This window comes from Cuculus canorus, chromosome 2 (genome assembly GCF_017976375.1).
Source record: "Cuculus canorus isolate bCucCan1 chromosome 2, bCucCan1.pri, whole genome shotgun sequence".
Lineage (NCBI taxonomy): Eukaryota > Metazoa > Chordata > Aves > Cuculiformes > Cuculidae > Cuculus > Cuculus canorus.
Window position 1 is genome coordinate 14038145 of NC_071402.1, and position 22280 is coordinate 14060424.

Below are 22280 nucleotides of genomic sequence, written 5' to 3' on the forward strand. Positions count from 1 at the left end.
GATTCTGCAAATAACATATCATTTTTTAAGGTAAGGTTTTTTTTTTTAGTTTAAAAAGAGGAAAAGGGAACATCAGACCATAAGTCAAACATCCATCTGAGAAAAGGATTAGTTTTGTTGTGTGACTCCAAATCAAAAAGGTAGATCTTTTTTATAATAAAGTCTAACTAACAGTGAAAGAGAATCTGGATTGATTTCTAAATTCAGTAAATGTCCTCTTCCCATACTGCTTCTGTTTTTATTTAACTTGTTTGCTGTTAGGCACACAAAGCTTAGACAGCTGACAACATCTACAAAAGCTAACATGAGACAAACACATTAAAAACACTCACATACACACATTTTACCATTAATTCATCCCTCCCCTTTTCTGCCCCTCTGCCAAGTATTCCTCCATGGTTATGAACTATTTGGCACAGCCTCCAGCTTTGCTTTATGTCGTTTCATCAACTCGATGTGTGTCTTGAGGCACTCTGAAATAGAAATTATAAATAAAAACTGGCCTTGGATGACAAAATGCTGGATCCTGTTTTAGAGGGAGGTGACTTGTTGCAGACATCTTGAAGGTCTCATACCAACTTCATCTGTACAAACGGGTGAGAAATGGAGAAAGGACACTTCCAGGAGGATGCCCATCAATAGGTGACTGTAGTTGTAGCAACTCAGAAAATTCGCTTGAAACTCTGGATGACAGCAGAAAAAAAAAAAGAAAGTAGTTGCAAAGTCTAATTAACTCTTGCTGAAAATGAAGAACTAATCAACTGGCACTCAAGTGGTTTTCCAGGATGGAATCTTTTAACTTCTGAGATATGCTTTTGCATATTTTGGTGGCGGTGTGATGCTGGGAATAGCAACACATTCCCCAAGGGCCTGAGTAGGAAGAGTGCTTCTGCTGGAAGCCAGGTGCCCACTTTGTCAAGATCTTGTTTGGCAGAGACCTGGGCACGTGGCGAGCCAGGCCATTTGCATGCGCACTTCCAAGTCTGAGCTGAGAGGGGTCTGACTAAGCCAAGTATTTCTTTCCTGGCTCAGGGGTACCCATCTGGCACATGCAAAATCCAGATCATCAGGACAGATCCCTTAACCTTTTTATATTACATTTTCCCAGTCTGGAGAGCTGGGATGGAAAGCTGAGTAATCGTTTCTACCACACTAGTTGTGTAATGCAAACAAAACCCCCAGCTTAGGAGCTTAACAATTTCTGATACTGAAATGATTAAACCCCAACATTTTCTCAGCACGAATTCCCCAGTTAAGCCTTGTGTTCATTAGGGACACTGTGCCACTCCTGCACTAGGCAGCTGGATGCAACCACAACCAAAGAGCTGCAGACAATCGAGCTGCCCTCTCCGTGGCAGGGCCAGAGGTCCCCTCCCCAGTGGAGTGACCAGAGTTCTTAATATACTTCTAATTTCAAGAACTACTGCTATATTAAATCCCAGGTTCCCTCTTCTACCACCCATTAATTGGCTGCTCAGAGCTCTGCAACCTTTTCAAGAAAACACCTGGAAAAACAAGACTGGGGACGCTCATGTCAAATAGGTAGATGAAAATGCAGTGCTAGCTACCCCGAAAAACTAGGCCAGGCTTCTCTCGACCAAATCTCCAATGGTATTGCTGAGGCAGTAACAGTTGGCACGATTCTTAAAATACGGACAGGCTGATTAAAGCCTGGCTTACAGTGCTTGGTACACTTGAAGCATTAGCGGTGAATTTTAAAATCAGTTAAACACGATGATTTTTGAAAGGAACCTTCTCCACGTGCAGAGCTGCTCACTGACTCCCTTCTCTGGTTTGCTCAATACACAATGAGAAGCCACCCTATGAAAAGTAGAGGTACCAAACACGTAGTCTTGGTCCAAATCCAAACCAGCAGGTGTTTAAGTGTTGACGTGGGGTTACCAATCCCAGCTTTCTGGGGCTCCTTTCCCTGGGCTGGGCTGCAGTGCCAGCCTGGCCAGGATACACAGTGAGAGTGGCAAAGGGGAAAGCTTGTGTCCGAGCATGGACAACAGGCTGATGGACCTCCCTGCCAGTGAGGCAACTACAGAGCAGATTTTAACACAAAGGTAAAAACCCTCCAAACACATCTCGCACCCTAACAGGACACTTTCCCTAGGGAGAGGGATGTTTTTTCCCTTGTGTGTCACATTCCACACCATCTCCATTATCTGCTCCCTAAAACGTGTTAGTGGAGAGGAGCTGACCTCTGCCCTCCCTCCTTGCTACAGTCACTGACTGCAAAAAGCAGAGAAACCGTTCAGCACCTTTCCCATCTATCCCACACTCCAGGGGAAAATGAGGGCTGCTTTCCTTCAGCTGCCTTCCCCATATTCCTATGAAGTATCAGAGCACCTTCTCAATAAATGAATTCTTAATGAATTTAATACTGGAAGTGTTTTGATCCTCATTTTGTAGATGAAGTAAAGCAAGCCTTTGGATTTATTTGTGTTATTATTCCCTCTCTACTCTGCTCTAGTGAGGTTGCGTCTGCAGTGCTGTGTCCAGTTCTGCCCCTCCCCGGCTCAAGAAAGACAAGGAACTACTGGATAGAGTCCAGTGGAGGGCCATGAAGTTTATCAGGAGACTGGAGCATCTCTCTTACGAAGAGACAGTGAGTGAGCTCAGTCTGTTTAGCCTGCAGAACACTGAGAAGAGATCTTATTAATACTTACAAATATCTAAAGGGCACATGTCAAGAGGATGAGGCCAGACTTTTTTTCAGTGATGCCCAGTGACAGGACAAGGAGCAATGGGCACAAACTTTAACACAGGAAGTTCCACCTGAACATGATAAAAAACTTCTTCACTGTGAAGATGACAGAGCACTGGAACAGGCTCTCCAGAGAGGTTGGGGAGTCTCCTCCTCTGGAAGTACTGAAGCCCCCCTGGACGTGTTCCTGTGCAGCCTACTGTTGGTAAACCAGATTTGGCAGAAGGGTTGGACTGGATGATCTCCAGAGGTCCCTTCCAATGCTTACCGTTCTGTGATTCTATGATTTCAGTTTAAATTAATGCTGCTGCTTTGCAAGACTGCAAATTCGGCTTTGTTGTGCCCATTACCCAACTGAAACCACCATGTCATAGAACCATAGAATTGCTTGGTTGGAAAAGACTTGTGAGATCATTGAGTCCAACCGTACCTGTCCACTACAAAATGATATCCCAAAGCACTTAATCTACCTGACTTTCTAATACCTCTGGGGATGGTGACTCAACCACCTCCCTGGGCAGCCTGTTCCAGTGCCTGATAACCCTTTTGGTGAATAGATTTCTACTGGTGTCTAATCTGAACCTCCCCTGGAGCAACCTGAGACCACATCCTCTCATCCTATTGCCTGTTACTTGGGAGAAGAGATCAACACCCACCTCACTACAACCTCCTTATAGGCAGTTGTAGACAGTGATAAGATCTTCTCTCAGCCTCCTTTCCTCTAGGCTAAACAACCCCAGTTTGCTCAGCTGCTCCTCATAAGACTTGTTCTCCAGCCCCTTCACCAGCTTTGTTGCTCTTCTCTGGACACGCTCAAGACCCTCAATGTCTTTGTTGTCATGAGGTGCCCAACACAGTGTTTGAGGTGTAGCCTCGCCAGTGCTGAGTACAAGGGCAGAATCACTTCCCTGATCCTGCTGGCCACGCTGTGTCTGATACAAGCCAAGATACTGTTGGCCTTATTGGCCACCTGGGGGCTCATGTTCAGCTGGCTGTCAACCAGCACCCCCAAGTCCTTCTCCTCCAAGCACCATTCCAGCCACTCTTCCCCTAGTCTGTAGCACTGCATAGGGTTGTTGTGCTCCATGTGCAGGACCTGGCATTTGGCCTTTTTGAACTTCATCTCACTGGCCTCAGTCCATCGATCTAGACTGCTCAGATCCCTATCCTCAAGCAGATCAACACTCCCTCCCACCTAATGTCATGCCCAAACTTGCTAAGGGTGTATTCAATCCTCTTCACTCAGGTCATTTATAAAGGTATTGAACAGAACTGGACGCAGCACTGAGCCCTGGCGAACACCACTCATGGTCGGCCTCCAACGGAATTTACCACGACTCTTCGGGCCCTGCTATCCAGACAGTTTTTAACCCAGCAGAGGGTGCACCTGTCCAGACCAATGGCAGCGAGTTTCTCAAGCAGAATGCTGTGAAAAATCGTGTCAAAGGCTTTAGTAAAGTCCAGGTACACTATATCCACAGCATTTCCATCGTCTGTTAAGTGGGTATTCTTGTCATAGAAGGAGATGAGGTTAGTGCAAAGCTCTGCCTGGACATGGCACCCCAGCAAACCCCAGCTGCCATACGGATGGTACCCCCAGCACTATCACCCCTGCCCTTGCAGGTGGCTGCCCTTTCTGCACCGGGCTGAGGGATGCAGCGCTGCAATGTCTGTGGGAGCTGGGTGGGCTCTGGCTCCCATTGCTACAGGGACACCCTGTACTGCCACTCGCTCCACACCCTCAGACATGCATTTCAGCCTGCTCACTAACACCTCCTAATTTAAATATTTAGGAACAAATGTAGATGCTTTTGTGCCTGTACTCTTGCAGGTGGACTTGAATAAAGAGGATCTGTCCACCCGTCCCATGGCAGGTTGTAATACGTGGGGCAGTTTACCTCCCTCAACAGATGTATCAGGCAAACAAGCTGATATACAAATATGCTGAACCTGAACAAACTCTCTCAGACTGGATTCAGAAATGACTATAGGCAAATATAGTCAGAGGTCACCAGAGAATGCACCTGACAATGCTCAGATTTACATAGAGTCACAGAATCATAGAATAGTTCAGGTTGGAAGGGACCCTTAAAAGTCACCTAGTACAATCCTCAACATTTATACAACCTCTCAGTAAGGGAAACAGTGGCTTTGAAGTACTTCATATATGGCAAGTTAAGTGACACCTTTAAATGAAGCTCAGCAACCCTCCAAATCTAAACAGAGTAGTTATAGCTCTCCTTAACCTGTCCTTCGTGTATCTTTAAAGTGATCTGTGAAATCAGTTGTAACTTTACTACTCAATTTCTTTCCTTTGTGACACTTCATGAAAACTTCTGAATAATTTGGAAGCAGCACAGCAACATCAATCAGAACATCTTCCACTGTCCAAAGGCAAACTTCATAGTTTTGATTTAATTTATATTTATATGCTTGCATTTTACAGATTAAACGTGTGGTCTAAGTAAAAATCTCAACCAGAGCCTCCACTGCCTTCATCCGAAATCTGCCATAAGCACTTACATGTCCTACTGAAACAACCAGGACCCCACTCAGACCCGAAATCCCTTTTATTTAGAGCACTTTGCCTTTTAAGGAGTTCTGTAACGCTGTGTTCAAAGAGGAACACTGCTCAGAAATTTTATTCCTGATGGTAGCTGTATTTAAAATGTTTTTCTACTCTTCTCACTGGGGTTTCACATTTTGCATGTGTGACAAAGCAGACATTGTCTGCAAGAAGCTATAAATCCGGACTCCACAAAACTACCCTAAATCTAGAGCATCCGTGGACCAAATCTGACCCCTAAAATCAAAATGCTCAAATCTCCTATGCTGCTAAAGGAAAGGCAGAATTTGGTCCTTAAGGTTGCTCCTCAGTTTGCAGCACAGCCTAACTAGAAATCTGTCGGGTTTCAAGTCTGCACATCAAACATCCTTGTCAAGTCCTACAATTGGCAAGAAGCAGTCAAGGCAGGGTTTTATTGTCAGGGAATGTAAACAAATAGCAAGCAGTGATGCTCATCTATCTCAGGCTGTTGCATATAATTTTAATTAAAGCATTTATGTAAATACAGATGCAAATTAGGTTCAGTATAGCATCTGGCAAATTGCTATTGGTGCCCTGAGGCTACTGGCAAATTAGCATGAGCTTTCATGATGTGAAGGTACCAAATCCAGTCTTGGTTCAGACACTGTACATTTTATTTGGCTGAAATTGGCAGTATACCACCATGTTGGTACATACATAAGAAGTTAAACAGTCTTCCACTTAAAAAAGAGCTCTTAAGAAGTAAACCAACATCATGAAAATATATCCTTTGGTCAGCCCATATCTAGCAGGAAAAAAAAACATTTCACATTTCTACACCACCTATAAAACGAACTCAAGGCGCCTCTGAAATGTTAATTAATCCATACTTTCCCTGCGGGAGATCTATTTTAAAGATGATTCTATGGAGTCTGCACTAATTTCTCATTTGTCAAAGGCTCACAGGAGGGAAAGCCACAGAGATCAAATCTGGACCTAGGAGCCTTGATTCCCTGCTCTTTTACCTCCTCATCACAAGACATCCCTCCCCAAAAATCACAAGAACTCACTCACACTAAAGAGGTGTGAATCTCTTTGGCCTAGATATCACTGCCTCAAAGTAGTGTTAACTTTAAAACCTTGTTAAAATTGCAAAAGCAAGACAAGAAAAATAAGAGAAAACAAATCATAAGTGGAGAAAAACCCACAACTTTTTAAAACGGAAGGAATCTTTAGATCACGCTGAAAGGACCTTTTCTTTGGAAAATGAAAAGGTATGATCAAGATAATGTTCACAGCAATATCAGCACTAATTTCTGTTGATTATTGCTCCTCTCTAGGTGCAATTCCATCTTTAGGCCTTTGTAAGTGGAGATAGGCTCCCCTACTTTCAGAACCCTCCATTAAGACCAACGCTTGGAAATAGGCAACAGTTCCTAAGGCTTAAGAGCACACTTAAGGTCATCAACATCAATGAGTCTTAAGCATATGCTTAACATTTTGCCTGCAATATCCTCACAAATTTCCCAGGGCATGAATTTCCCACCAGTACTGAATGAAGTGAAATCACATTTCCAATTTATTTAGAATGGATGCAGAAGTTGATAGGAAACAATTGGTATTATTGGTGATGAAGAACAGGAGAAGGAAATGCAGTAAGGTTTGGAATCACGTGAGTACATTCACAGCAAGACAAAATGTGACACATACATGACATATCACTACTATGACAACATTGTTTGGAAGACATGTAGCCAGCATTTTGTAAGCATATGGTCATTTACTGGCCCCTTACTGTGCTCAAAATTAAAAACAAAACGGAGGAACAAGATCTTTTAGCATGAAGCCACAGACTGGTCTGTTTGCATTCCTTTGCCCTGATATCAGTTATAATGACTGCACATTCATTTAAATGCTTTGTTTATTGACTTGTTTATTTTATGTGTCTTTAGCATTTTGCCTTAGAAAAAAAAAACCAAAATCCAAGTAAAGATAGTAAGTACTAGTTTTGAATGGGGGGGATGCCAGTAAGAATCCCTACAGGCTGTAGGGAAGAGTGTGGAAGAGGGGGAACAGGGAAGCAGATGGAACTAAGGACATTACACTGAGATCCCATCTCCTGTGATCTATGGGAACAGGCTAAACATGAGAGCTTCATGCCCTGGGAAGCTGGGCATCCCTGCTCTTCATGGCTATGAAGAGAACTGGCATAGATGGTTGGACTTCATGATTTTAGAGGTATTTTCCAACCGTAATGATTCTATATAGGAACATTGCTGAAGAGCAGAGACAGTTCAGGCTTAGGTCCTCCATAATGAGTCTTGACTGAACCCTGCTCTAGCAAAATCATTTTCTGGCTTCCCTTTGCAGGAAGAAAAAATGCCAAGTTCCACTGGAGGGGTTGGGTAAAGATTGTAACAAAAGATGAGATGTTTCCCATTCTTATTTCGGGAGAAAATCAAGCCAAAATCAGAGCCTTGCCATGTGTTTGTTTCAAGTCTTAACTCACATTCCTCAAGGAGGCCAAGTTGGGGATCCTGATGCTTTGTTGCTGATACTCACATTTCAATGGACTTTTCATCTGATCTGAGACTTAACTGGGCAATTCCAATAGACCAAATGATTGCACTAGTTTTGTCAAAGGCAAGATAAACTTTAAACATACAAGCAAACAGATAAATAAGAGACTTGAAGGTTTTACATGGCCTTTGCCACCTGTGGCACTCAGTTGGCACTTCCTTAGGGAACTGGTTGGAAATTGGTGCCTCCTAGCCAAGCTATTCAGGTAGTGGCTCATAACCCAGGGGCATGGGGGCACCAATGGAAAAGGAGAGGTAAAGGAGGGTATGGTCCTAGCCAGGCTATAGGAGATGAGGTTTTAATCCTCTGCCTGAACTTGTTTAAGTAACCTTTATTCCTCCATGCCTCTACACCTAACAGATACTAGGTGCTTGTATTTTAAGAGAGGTGATTAAATAACCACCAATAAGCTGTTCTCTTCTCTGCTTCTCCAGCAAGGTTGGTGATGACTTCGATGTGTTTTTCTCAAGCAAAGAGATGTGTAACTCTAAAAGGCTGGGAAGGAAGAGAGGGGCAATAATTAGCCAAAGGAACTGTAGTATCAATGTAACAACATAAGCTCTTGAAGGGAGGCAAGAATTAATATTTGGTGTAGAAGACAGAGTAGGTGGTAAAAAACCAACAGAGTTATCCCTCTTTTGAGACTAGAGAGGGTGAAGCTGTGGTTTGAGGGAAGGGGGTTTCTCTGCCCAAAAGCTAAAGTTGTGCCTTGTTTCCTCTGTCTGCATATTCCACTTTTTATTTTTGGATCTTGCAACATTACCCAGCATTAGATGGCCCATAGCTAAAATAACAGCTGCTATGCCCCACTCCAGAGCATGGGGGGAGCACCAGTACCACCCCACAAAGGACGATGAGGGAGAACCTGCAACTTTAAAATGTGCCTTTCACTTCTGTTTTACTGAGGAGGATTCACTCCTTTAAAAGTTTACAGGAACTAAGACCCCAGAAGCACTCCAGCAGCAAACAAATATCCACCTAACCTTGTCAAAATGCTACATGTCAGATAAGGCTATTGCAACAAAGCCCTGGTTTATAAGACCCCAGCATGAGTGCCTCACAGGCCAGAGAAAGGGCAGCTTCTCCAGTGTTTGCACACTGTGCTTTGGGGCTGTGCCAGCACAGCCATGTCCCTTGGGAATCACACCTCTACATGCTTTTTGATCACTACAGCTTCGCTGGCAGAAGTCTGTAGAATAGCCATGGCTTAACCCCAACGTATTTTCAAAAGGCAGCGAGCTGTGAGCTAACTTCCCAGCATACATTACAACCCATGCTGTAATCCAAAACTCAGCTTTTGTGCCTTTCCACACAGAGCTGCTTGGTCCACTGGAGGTGGGCACCATCAGATGCTGTTAAGAGTCAAGATGCTGATGCTATGAAATAAATGTTTTTTAAAAAGCCTGACAGGAGAGTTTTCATTGATATGCAAACTCTAGATGAGCACTGTCTTGGGGCCTGTTGCATCACGTTAGTCTGGAGGGACCCAACTATGTGAGCACGGCAATCACAGGGTAACTTTGCACTCCTTAAACCAAAGCAAGCACAAGACATAAACAGCATCAGTGGCAAAAATAAGAAACTAACACATCTTAAATGATGATTAAAATCTTCTGAAAAGGCCAGGCTTAGCAGGACTTGTAGGACAGCTTCACCCCGGACTCCACCAGGACCCATTTCATTTGGCTGGCTGACTTGTTCCTCCACTTCTACACATGAACTATAAAGCTTGTTTTGCTCTTTCTTCCTCTTAATTTTAGGCTTAGATAACATTTTCCTGAGCCAGAATTTACCATGAACCAAACCCACTGCTGGCTGGATTACCTACCAATCTAAAAGCACCTGAAAATTTAAGGTAACACTTCCAAATCCTGGTACCTGCTAGGGACACAAGGCTAATGAACAGCTGCTTTCTATCAAAATGTTGGAGATCCACAAGTCCCAATGAACCCCACTGATCACTTTAATGACAAGACATCACTTTAAAGGATAGACTTTAGAAACCACTATTCATAAATGCGAGCAATCATTTTTATCTTGACAAGACATGAGTACGCTGGCAGAAATGAAAAATCAGTGATGAGTTGCATCCTCTGAAGGACAGTCCAGTCCTCAGTCTGAAAGCGTTGAAATCAGGAATCTGCCCAAGAGTGTGAACAGACATGCTTTATCCTTGGAGATGTAATCTGCAGCTGAGTGGCATGCATAAGAAACATCTGGAATTTCTCTGGCTGCCAGCAGCAATTTTAGTTCATGCAATGACAACAAGGACCAAAAGCTGATGTTCCTACAGAGAACCTTTCCTCTTCCAGTTATTTCATAGGAGACAGTAGGTTTCTACATCCCGAAAATGATAATCATTGCTGTATTTTCTTACATCATTGATAACTTACCATTGATGCCTTTGCCAAGGACAGGACGTGGCCCCCAATGTTTTCAGTTACATTGGTGTTCCCTCTGCTGAAGAACAGATTCAGAAACATCCCTCACCTGTGATTCAGCCCCAGACTCAAAGAGGAGGAACAGGGTCTGTTTCTGGGAGACTCCTTCTAACTACCAAAGAAACAGCAAGAAAAGGGCTCAGGTAGAGTTTCATGCCCTTGGTTGAATGAGGGGGTAGATTTTCTACAAGTAAGAAAATAGCTCTACAGATGGAGAGGTAACGGCACCATTGCAAACTAAAAAAATGATGACTATCTGCTCTGCAGCCTCCACTGCAGCTGTCTCTGGAAGAGCTGCGCCAGCCAAAAGACAGCAACTTCATTCCTGCATCTACCCATTTTCTAGCTTTTGGAGAAATTCCTTCAATAGAGAGAAGAGTTACTCAAGATCTGGGTGCTATGCTTGTAGTAGTAGAGTCCTGGAAGTCTTCCTTAGAGACACAGTAGTTTTGGGTGCAAAACCAAACAGCATGCACCATGCTGTTGGGATATTCCTAGAGATCAATGTGACAACGGGATCTCACCAGGGCCTGCTGCAGTTGTATGGGACATGATATGACCATGTTCTACCACTAAGCTGTGGCTACCACCAGGCTACCTGAGCAGGCTCCTCACCTTGTCCTAGCAGTATGGAATTAAGCTGTTAAGATAAACCCTTAAATACTGCTTTGGTGAAGGACAGGACTTCAAAAATCTACCCTGAATCCACTGTAACTTTGCTCCATCAACTAAAAGGAATGGCTTCAGGAGAGAAACCAAGCATTCCTTGTAATTTGATATACTGTAGGATAAAATATTCACTCTGTAAGAAATAACAGTAAGAAAGTTGTACCAGGGAATGCTCCTGATACCTATGTATTTTGCCGCCTGGCTCCACACCGGCACTATGTGCAAGTCCAGAAGTTTGAAGAACATTAAAGGCTGGTCATTCCTGACACACCCTGCATCTTCCACACACACAGCAGCCTCTTCACTCTAAAGGCCAGCTGCATAGGGAAAAGACACTAACTTTGTACAGGCTGGTCCTTATTTCTGAAGTCATACCTGTTCTCTTTAAACTGCATCTCCCTAGTTTACCAAAAAAAGCCTCCTACATGTATTTACACTAGCATTTGCTCTGCAGATGGCTGTGGGAAAGAAATATAGATTTTAATCTTCCTGGCACACCACCAGCCAAGCTACAGTTGGGATTTACTGGACAGACTCTTTTTTGCCAGTAGATGTAAGCAATAGAGAGAACACAGTTTTATCTCCAAAATCTGGATGGAGGGCAAAAAGAGCTTCCTTATTGCTTCTTGGTACCAGTGGGAGCTAAAAAAGCTGGCACCTTTTCAGGAAAAGCTCTACTCAGTTCTCCTCTTTGCAATCATGTAGGAGCTGTTTGGGATGGGACAGGAACAACTTGTAGCAATAGCTTTATATAAGGCTTGGTGAGTGTTCCCCTCTTTCCCACTAACCAGTCTTTAACCAAAAGTAGTGTTACAGTTTTGGGCAAAATCATTTCCATCCCCTGCTGGCTTCCCATTGCTCAACTCGGGAACGGGTTGATGAAGTGCTTAGGGACATAGTTTAAGGGAGTGTTAGGAATGGTTGGACTCAATGATCCAGTGGGTCCTTTCCAACCTGGTTATTCTATGATTCTATGAACTCTGGACAGTGTTCAACTTTTGTGCCTCTGTTTCCCCATCTGTTAAACAAAGGTAGTAAAACCTCCCCTGGAGGTGCCATTTACACTTGGGTGCAAAAGCAAGCATAGTCAAACTAGAGATCGTCACTAAAGCAGCCAAGACTCTGCTAAGAAGACAGAAGACCAGACGCTGGGTTAGTCTGGTTATGAATCTGCAATGGCTCACCAAGGGACCAACTGAGCCAGCTCATTCAATCCCTACAGCCAGATGAGCAGTGTAAGCTCAGAATGACAGAAAAAAAAAAAAAAAGGGACAAGCTGCCAGCTTCTTCATATTCATAAGCTCTTTAATAATGCTCAACAAAACTTGGAGGCATGTTCTCTGCTGTTGCTCTTGCCCTTTTGCACAGCGAGCGAGTCATAAATATTTCAGGGGAAGAGTCCAGAAAATTTGCAAGATTGGTCCTAGCCTTTTACAGCATTAATGAGCAGGCCATTAATAGTTAATGAAGCAGCTGCTGGTGATCTCAGAGGTAAAGGCAAGACTAGAACAGCAGTGCATGCCCATTCACTACAATGCGATAATGTGAAAGAATGACTTGATCCTTTCATCGAATCCTACCCATCTCAGTAATAGCAAGAGGTTGATCACAAGACCTTCAATGGAACAGCACCCAACCCACCTGCTCTGCTGCTGTCACCCAGCAGGAATAGAGACAGCTGCAAAGGGTCTGAACTGACTGACCTGATGCTCTGGGTACATTCTTGGGACTGAAGAAGCCTCAGTCATACTTAAATACAGGTGCAATGTCCCAAACACTTATCCAGGTAGGACCATGCAATGCATGTGTGCAGACACATGTGTACATATGTAAAAATGCCAATAAAAAGGTGGCGGGGAGGGCTTTTAAAGGTCTCGGCTGCTTGTTCAAAGCCAAATTCATAATACAATTAAGCGGCTGACTTCAAAGAACAACTCCCATGATTTCAGCTTTGCAAGCAGTGAGGACTCTGGTAAAAAAGTATTTTTTCTGTATTTATGCTTTCACATCTCCAACATTGCTTTGTCTGTACATTTGCACAAAGCGTTCCTCAGCTGCCACAGTTTGGTAAATGCACTTGCTGAGATCTTTACCGAGGAAGGGCATCACATGGCTGCGACTGGCCAGCCAGGCTACCAGGAGTAACTCCAGCCTTACAGCCTGGGCAGGGACAAAACAAAAAAGAGAAAGCAGGAAAATCAGGTAAAAGTTTGGATGTTGCCAAAATCTGTTTCCTCCTTTTTGACCCCCACAGTATCACTGACCTAAGGGATTTGTGAGGCTGGTTTCTGGCTGCCTTCATGTTCATGTGTATGGGGGTATATGAACCCAAATACTACATTTTAAAAAAATTTTACTGGCTAATGTCTGTCACACTTGACAGAGATGAAGATCCTGAAGACAGTAATTTCCTACTTCATGAAATCAGGCAGGGTTTGGAGGACAGATCCCCATCCCTGGTACCATGAAGGAGAGGATGCAGGGTCAGTCTGACTCCTCTCCCTGTACACGCAAGAATTAAATCTCACCAGTCAAATACATTGGCAAGCAGTCGATGTCAGTCCTGCTGCTCCCAGGAATAATCAGTCTCCTGGATTTCAGCTCACATCACGTCTGGCTTGTCACTGCTGAAACTCTTTCTGCTCAAGAACGGATAAGGGTCCACTAAAAGCAAAGACTGGTAGCAGAGAGACTCACTGAAGACCCTGAGATGGATAGGGACAGCACAGACCCACCTTCTTCAACAGCAACCCATGAACTGAGTGGGGTTTGGTTTGAATACCTCCCTTTCATGTAAGTGTCCTTAGAACAGAGTGCAAAATTTTGCACTTCATCTGTCCAGGCTGTAATGCTCAGAGCTGGCAGCCAAGAGCCTTGAATTCTTTGGGAAGAAGAAAAGTAAAAGAAAGCTTAATTTCAAAGTTGTAGCCTTAATTCCACCTTCCAAACCAGGGCTGTTAAGTAGTGCAAGAGTCAAAGGCAACTGCAGCATTGGGTCCTTTGTAAAATAATTAACTACGATTTGCTAATCTATCTACAGGTACTCACTGAAGAGACAAAAAACTTATCTATCAACACACTACTCTCACCTACCATGGGCTTCCATCCAAGCACCTGCTGTATTGATGTCTTCTATATTTTTTTTAAAAAAAAAGGGTCTTTGGCTTTGCTTGCCTTCAAACAAGACAGTGCCTGCCTACTTTCAATGCAGATCAAAGGCAATCTTAACAGATCCTCACTGTATTAAAACCTATAAAATAAGTTCACTGTGTTAAACTTCAGGTAACTATTTCATTCTGTAATTTGATTAAAAACTATCATTTGCCAAACATGGCTTGGAAAAAAAATTACTACTTTGACTTAATAATAAAGTACATAATTAGCAGTGAATGTATATTTCTTTTAAAACCCACAGCACGTAACATTCCTTCATGCTTTAAGTGGGAAGCATCTTAAAATTGTTATAAACCTTAATTTAAAAACTTTAATACTTTGAACTATTTAAATCACATTAAGGATGAGACTTCGAAGAACCCTGCCAAACCCAGATGCGTGTCGGGCTGTTGTTCACCCTCATACCATTTATTTTACATAATTTAAGAATGGATATTTTAAAACTGTAGACAAGTAAAAGAAAAGTTTAATGACTAAAAAGAGACCCAACTTCAAATGGTCCTTAATCAGCTTCCTATTAGTTGTCTGTTTCATTTGAAAAAAAAAAAAGGCTTTTCTGCTCCTCTAGATATATTGAAATAGTGTCAGTACTAAGTGTGTGTTATACTTATTAACTTGTGTTAATAAGTACTCCGAGTACTTATTTTTTGCTGATTTCAAAACACAGCAAAGAGACAAGGGCCATTCAAGTGCTAGCCAAAAAATTAATCAAGCTGCAACCCCAACCAAGCCACCTGGCCACAGCGAAAGGCAGAGTGTTTCAAGATGACTTTTGTAGGTTGTAACAAACCAATAGTAAAGGATGGCAAATCACAGTCTTTCTCTGCTCCTGTGCAGACCAACAGTCGCGAATTTGAGCAGAAGTGTCTCCTAGCCAAGCTGTACCAGAAGCTTGGCATAGGAGCTCTCCTAGAGAGTGCTATGGCGGTGCTTTGATGCACAAACCAAACCTAATATGACAGTGACCTTGTGACACACGATAGCAGCCTCCACTCCGAGATTCAGCAAAAAAGGTCAGGACGAGAGTGAGAAAGAACAAGAAAAATCTATATCTACACAGGTATGAACAAAATACAGGCAGATGAAAAAAATAAAATGAAATAACAAAAGCACATTAGATGAAAATGCAAGCCAGTCTGAGAGGTCCTACGAGAGCTGCTCCCACCACTGGGTACTGCTTGTGCCAGGCAGAGGCAAATAAGAAAGGATGCATTAAGTCCGAGGCAGCTAGCAGAAAAATAAGATCAAATTCCAACCTTGGCTGCAGAAACTGATAGAGAGAGGTGGCTGAAGCATGTATTCAGCAGTCTGCCACACACTGATTTCCTGTGCAAATACAGTATTTCCAAAACACAGCAAACTATACCTCACATCGCTGCACATGAAACATCCCCCCAAAAAGTTAAAAGCGTGGCAGAGACTGCGTGGCAATCCCCATCTCCACCTGCTGCCTGCTGCCTTCTCTAAGTTATGCAGTTTGCAAACAGCCATAGACCCTTTGCCCTACAGTACCACATACTGTCTACTACAATACCACCGATTTGGGGAAGCAGCAGTTCTTATTTTAAATATCCAATATCCTTCTTGCAATGTACCTTGCACGCTTTCCAGGGGGTGCTTCACATTTAAAAGCACATTTCAAACTACACCATCAAGCACCACAAAAGCTCTTTCTTTGCAGATGGAAAGGAGACTTCTCTACCCTGTGAGGCTCCCAGGCAGGCTCCGAGCTGGGACGCGAACGAAGCCCTCTGAGACAGCAGGGTGGGAACAGGCAGACAGAGGAAGCGGGTATCGCAAAGAAATGAAAAATGCAAACCTTCCACTCGACAACATACCTACACCTAAACTGGGAACAGGGTGCAGACAGGGGTTTGTGATGTTTTTTCTCTTTTTTTTTTTTTAATAAAAAACATAGTTAAATCCCCTAGTAATTTTGTGGGAGAGGTGCAGAGGGCTTAGTTGGGAATTGGGGCAGCTGGTGAGGGAGGTGCTGGTGCACGGTCATCCCTATGCCCCAGAGCCACAGACCCCAAAGCTGAAAGCACCTGCTCTGGAGCGCTTTGCAGGGAGAACGAGACTTCGCAGCTTGCCCAGAAGCAAGAGTGGAACATACAAATAGGAGTTCAGACTTCAGAAGATTAACTTTAAATCCACCAACTCAGCATGCTGGTCTGCTGCTGGAGAAGAGGTGGGGCTGGAGCTAAGATCATCCCTATGCATGAGCTCTTTTCTGCATAAGTAATATTTTGTGACATTCCTGACTGAGACACACGCACAGAGTGTAAATATGTAAAAATAAGGTAAACCATGAAAATAAGGTACTTATAAAGGCTAAGAAATAGGGCAACAGAACAAGCAAATAGAATTTAAGGCACTTAAAGTATATTTAGGCTTGAAAGCAAAGTACTTTAGAGAGCTAACACATTTTTCCCTGTATCTGATTAACTGCAGATCTTGAAACTTGTGTTCGCCTTGAGCAATGTTTCCCAAACCACTTCATCCCCTTGACATAACCACAAGGCACACAGACGAGATGCCGGCAGATATGCAGAGGAGGAGTGTCCTGTAAAAACTGCTTTAGCAACAGCAAAATTGTGAGGATGCTCTAACTTTAAAGAAAGAGAAGATGCCAAGGCAAGAGCAGTTAAGAAAGTAGTTCGTTTTGAACACATCGTTCTTCCTCATCACTCTTATTGCTTTAAAACACATGTGGAGCCTATTCCTTCCTTATGCTAGAGGATCCCAGATAGATGTAGGAAAACAAAGGCTCCCTAAGGCAGTAGTTTCCTCTGAAACTGCCTGTGGCAGACAATTTGCTCATCAACACATTTGTACCTAGAAACTTCCTACCTCCAGCTGCTGAGCAAAATCCTTCAGGTGTTCAGTGGCCACCAGCCACCAGCCACTGAGCAGTAGCCTAGCATGACTGCACCAGGAGCTCTGCCGTGCAACACCTTGAAGTAAGTCTTCTGGTTCAAAAAACTGCAAGCAAGGCTTTTTCAGCGTCTTATCACTGCTGGCTTCTCAAAGAAAATGAAATGTAAGCCTCAAAGAAAGGCGGAGCTGGCGCCTTCCTGGCAAGATGTTTGTATGTGAGCACAGGTTGGGGGGACCTGGGCCTTAAGTTGAACACCAGGAAAAAGGGCTCCTGGTTCTCAAAAACACCTGACTGCCCGGTCTTGAGAGATGAAGAACAGATTCCAAAAATCTGAAACTGTGAGGTCACGACTCCTGCTGGTACTGAGCACTACATGATGGTTATGGAAAGTGCTATCATAAGTATGACAGGCTGCAAGAGGTGCCATGGGAATGCCAGACAACAACAAGAAAATCAATAAGTGATAAAGTAATCCAATCACCTTTGGCTGAGCAAAAGGAGGGTGTTGTTGCAGTAGTTGTCTCACTACGAGTGGGAGCAGCAACAGCCATGTGGACGCCTAGTCAGGCAACTGAGCACACCCCAGGAGGGAGCAGAGTCCAACTTCCCCACTTTTCAACCACATGGAAATAAACAGATCCCACCCAGGGCCACTATTATCAGAGGACCAGGAAGGGGAACCTCTTTAGAAAAACTGACGGTGTTTACTCAGCTTCAGGAGGGGTACCACAATCCTCTGGTATAACCCCATCTTCCACAATTTTCAAGGAACCCATACCGAAACCCAGAAGAAACAAACACCGAAGCCTATAACAGCAGCATGCTCCCAACATATCATTTGAATAAATCTGTTTCTGGAGAGACAAAAAGACAAGGAAAACCTCCCTGCAGTGCCTGACAGCTCGTGCTGAAGAGGATTCTGCCCCCCTCCTCCCCAACCATATTTACTTTAGAGGTTGGAGGCGGGAGGACCGGTTGGGAAGGATTCTCCTCAAAAACACTTCAGGCCAGAAACATGGGGACTTTCCTCTATTTTGTGTGAGAGTGAATCAGCAGCCTGGCAACAAAGCTTGGAGATGCCAGTGCTGTCTGCTTTGTACTGGCTTCCTCCAGAATGAGAGGATGGAAAACCTCCCTCCATCACTTCCCAGGGCCTCCATCCCAGCACTCTTTGAAATCCAACAAACTACTACCTCCAACTGTTTACTCTGAGATTTCCTTCTTCCAAATCAGCTTTTAAAAAAGAACAAGTATTTTCCTACTTCTGCTATCTGAGCGAAGTGTAATATAAAGTAACTGAAACTAATAAGCATGAAATCAAGTTTAGAAACATTAAAAAAAAAAATTTCCAAAGCTTGGAGAGTAAGAAAAAGCAACACCTACATCATAGGCAAGGGAAGGGGCACTGAATTCTTGAGAAATACTGGTATTTTATTAAACCCCACTGGGAGCAACTTTAGCAGCAGCTCGGAATCTGTTTCTTAGGGGGTGTTATTTTGAAAAAACCCACAAAAAACAACAGCCTGTTTAGAAAGAAAATAATCACATTTTTGCCTATACAGCTTTGCTCACAGGGCTTCTTCCCCCACTCATCAGACCAAGTAAGAGGTTAAATAACCCTGAACTTTAGCCATTGGCTCAAAACAAGCAAGAAAATCTCTTTCCATTTGGTTTTGTTTTAAGCTCCAGCAAGTGAAATATGCAGTTTCAACACTTATTAGAAAATCATGGGAACAGGCAATTAATAACAGAAGAAAAGCCAAAATTGACAGGTAATTTGAGGTTGCAAGCTTAAAACAATATTTAGTATTTAAGAGGGGAAATAAGGTCAGGACAGGAAGAATGAGTGAAAAAAACAGAAAAGGAAAACTAAGATTTCAGGCCTTCGATAAGGCACAGAAACCAGTGCGAGAAGTTCCCATTCCACCCCTCTCACTGCTCACACGCAGTTAATTGGTCCCTCCATCGGTGCAGATTTTGAGAGCGGAGCAAGCACGTGACAGCAGACACCTCTGCACGGGAATATCTCATGCCAGCTCTGTACCACTAACAATTACCATGGGGTTGTACCAGCCCAGGGCAGGACACGTCACTGAGGTAGAGTTGCTGGCAAAACCCAGGAGCAGAAAGGCTATCACCAGCAAAGGATCACTTTGCACTAATGCTGCTTATTGAACTCATCACGCAGAGTTGGGAGGATAAACCCACAACCAGCAAATTCACCCACGGAGAAAGTTCTTGGTGTGGTCATGGGATGCTGAACCCACCAAAAAGTTCATGCACTCCTAGAGTCTGTGTACCCTGTGTACTGAGACATTAGGTAGAGTGAGAAATACACAAGCTCACATTTTACAAAGGCCTGTAGTGATGGGACAAGGGGCAATGGTTTTAAACTGAAAGAAGGTAGGTTTAGATTGGACATGAGTAAAAAATTTTTTATAATGAGGGTGGTGAGACACTGGAACATGTTGCTCAGCGAAGCTGTGGATGCTCTATCATTGGCAGTGTTCAGGGTCAGGTTGGATGGGACGTTTAGCAATCTGATCCAGTGCAAGATGTGCCTGCCCATGGCAGGGGATGTAGGATGAGGCAGTCCCTTTCAACACAAGCCTTCCTATGTTTTTTTGTTCCTACGGATGCTGGGGCTGCCCTTCGAGCTAGAGCTCTGGGGAATGGGCAGCCAGCAGGCTTCCCCTGGCTGCAAGACAAAAGGCAGCATGAGATGGAGTAGACTTACTTCACTTCAAAGCTTGTGAATGGTGTAGATGGCAACTGAGCTCAAGAGTGAGCCTGGAATATGTCTCTGCTTAATCTGTAGTCTGTGCGGGTGGGGGGCAGGGGATGACGATCTGCAAATTCCTCACAAAATGTCTGCAAAAGTTAATTTGAGAGGCAAGCAAGAGGTGAGCAGGCTTCGCCTTGCTAGGTCAGGTCCTCGCTGGAAAGTTTGCCCATGGACCACAAACTGAAGAAGATTTAAACTGTAGCTGTAGCTGGGGAGGCTTGTTGCCAGAGTGACATTGAATTCCTTGCACACACCTTGCTTTCACCACCCCACACGGCCTCTGCACGTGAGGACAACGCACAAAAGGTTGTCAAAACTCATTGAAATCCCTCCCCTTCTCTCCCAACATGTAATTTCTAACCATACAGGCTTTACAGATCACCTTCTCCCCCATTTGCTTCCCGACCCTTCCTCCCTTCTCCATCAGCCCTCCAGATGGCAAACGTTGCCCTCTGCCAAGAGCCAACACGAGCCTGAGCAGGCAGCTCGGGCATGTGCCCTCTCATTCACAAGTCCAAGGCGATGTGGTATCATAACCCACGTCCTCAGCTACCAGAATAAACCCACCAGGAGGAATTTTTGAAGTCCCCTCCTGGTTACCAATGCCAAACCCTCCTCTGCCTGCTTGTGTAATTCTCCCTCTACTCACTAACAAAAAACATCTATCTGAGTCTTCCTCAGTGCTAAATGCACAAAATAATTTCACTCATCTCCCTCAGTTTGACTGGACCTCCCAGTTTCACCAGCAGATACACAGTACGGGCCATTTTACGTAAGCTCAGTTTACAGAAAATTCAGTTTTCACTTTATAAACAGGTTTGGGGTCTCACGGTTACAAAGAAAAGCTTGCCAAGTGCGCTGGCTTAAATCCAAATTATTTTAAATTTCTTGTAATAGCATTTCTTGCATCAACACGAAGTGCATCTTTTTTAAAACAACACAATCGATCAAACAACACTTCTGACTTGCAAAAGTGTGGCGGTTTTGAGGAGAGAGGGCTTGGTTTCTGTTTTCTGAACTGCCTGCAGATAGCAAGGCTGGAATTGAACACTCTTCCCTTCATCTTCCAAGGGGCCCATTCACTTCACTCTCATTTTGCTACAACGTTGCAAACCAAACTCTCAAATACTGCCCTGTATGAAAAGTGTTTGTGATATTCTGGAAATCAACAGCTCTTCTGGCTTTTACAGAAAAATACAGAGACTTTTTGAAACCCTGAGACTGAACTGTAACATGACATCCAGGAAACTTCAGACCTACGCATTTCTGAAGGGCTGATGAAATAAACTAACGCCACAAATATTAGTTCCAGCTGACATGACACATGTAAACACACCTTGACAGAAGACTAGTAATTACTCTAAAGGCTTTAAGTTAGAGCCCTTATAAATTATTTTAATGCCTATTTTGTTTATTACTTACTTTAAGTATGAACAGATACCCTCATGCAGATGTGCATGTTACAACCTTCAGTTTGCAGCAACTTTTAGGGAAATTACTTGCTGAATTAGCTTCACACTTGAAAGAAAGTCAAAACTACAATTACACTCTCTCCACACAAAAAGCAAATGCAGCTTTACTGACAGACATGCTGAAATCTCAAGAAATTCAGCTGTGACAGTTAATTTCTAAATAAATTCTAATCAAAATACTATTTCGATTTATTTTCAGTGGATGTCTTCACTCCTTAAGTTAAGTGGACATGTAGAAAAAGAATTCTGATATGGGTCAAACCAGCCAAATCAGATGAGACTCCAAATGACATCTCTGAGGATCGTCTGAGTTAGAGCAAAGCAAAAAGGAACAAAACCTGAAGATGCTGCACATGCAAATACAGTGACGTCATGCCTGACATTAAAATCTTCATCTTGTACAAGGAAGAGCAAAACCTGCTGTGTTCTCATTCCAGCCTGCAGAAGTTTGAAACTGTTTTGAAAATGCAAAAAGAAGGAGTTTTGCTATATTTTATGCTAGGAGATTTTTTTTACTTTTAATAAAAAACAATAAAACTCCCTTCCCTAACAAAAAAAATAATCAAAATGTGACTCTCAACTTGGGCTGTCTCATACGATGGATTATTGACTTTACAGACTCTTTCCAGAAGTTGTCGATTTTAACTAGGGTAAAAAAGAAAAAAAAGGTGGTACTTGAGAGAAAGCAGTATGCTCCTTTCAAACACCAACGACAGAGACCTCCTGTGGGACAAAACTGTGACAGGTGAGTAAGCACATGGGCTTTGAGTTGGTAACTGAGCTATCACATTTATAAGCACTTCCCAACACTGGTTCATCACAGGTACAACAAGAGAGGACGAACACAGGAGAGCTCTTGGCTTTTCATTTCTGCAAAAGCTTGGAAGGGGATGAACGTGCACACGGCTGCTGAAGTAGAATACGGACTGGCCAACCACTTTAAAAAATGCATGGGCTTTTTAGCATTTATATTCTCCCCAACGCTAGCCAGTACCTCTACCTCGCTTTCCTTGACCCAGAGATCAATTTGCAATTCTG

The 22280-nt window shown here is 43.4% G+C and overlaps 1 protein-coding gene across 4 annotated transcripts in view; it reads right to left on the bottom strand.

Annotated features, from left to right (window-relative positions):
• The window catches only part of ZHX2 (zinc fingers and homeoboxes 2), a 78111-nt gene that overhangs the window by 52799 nt on the left and 3032 nt on the right, over positions 1-22280 (bottom strand). For 2 of the 4 annotated variants that reach the window (XM_054059658.1, XM_054059654.1), the window contains exons 2-3: positions 576-683; positions 348-473 (exon numbers count right to left, since the gene is read on the bottom strand). The exons of the other annotated variants lie outside the window; for them this stretch is intronic. The gene's annotated coding sequence lies outside the window, so the exon portion shown is untranslated. The remainder of the gene's footprint in view (positions 1-347; positions 474-575; positions 684-22280) is intronic. 4 annotated transcript variants of the gene reach the window in all.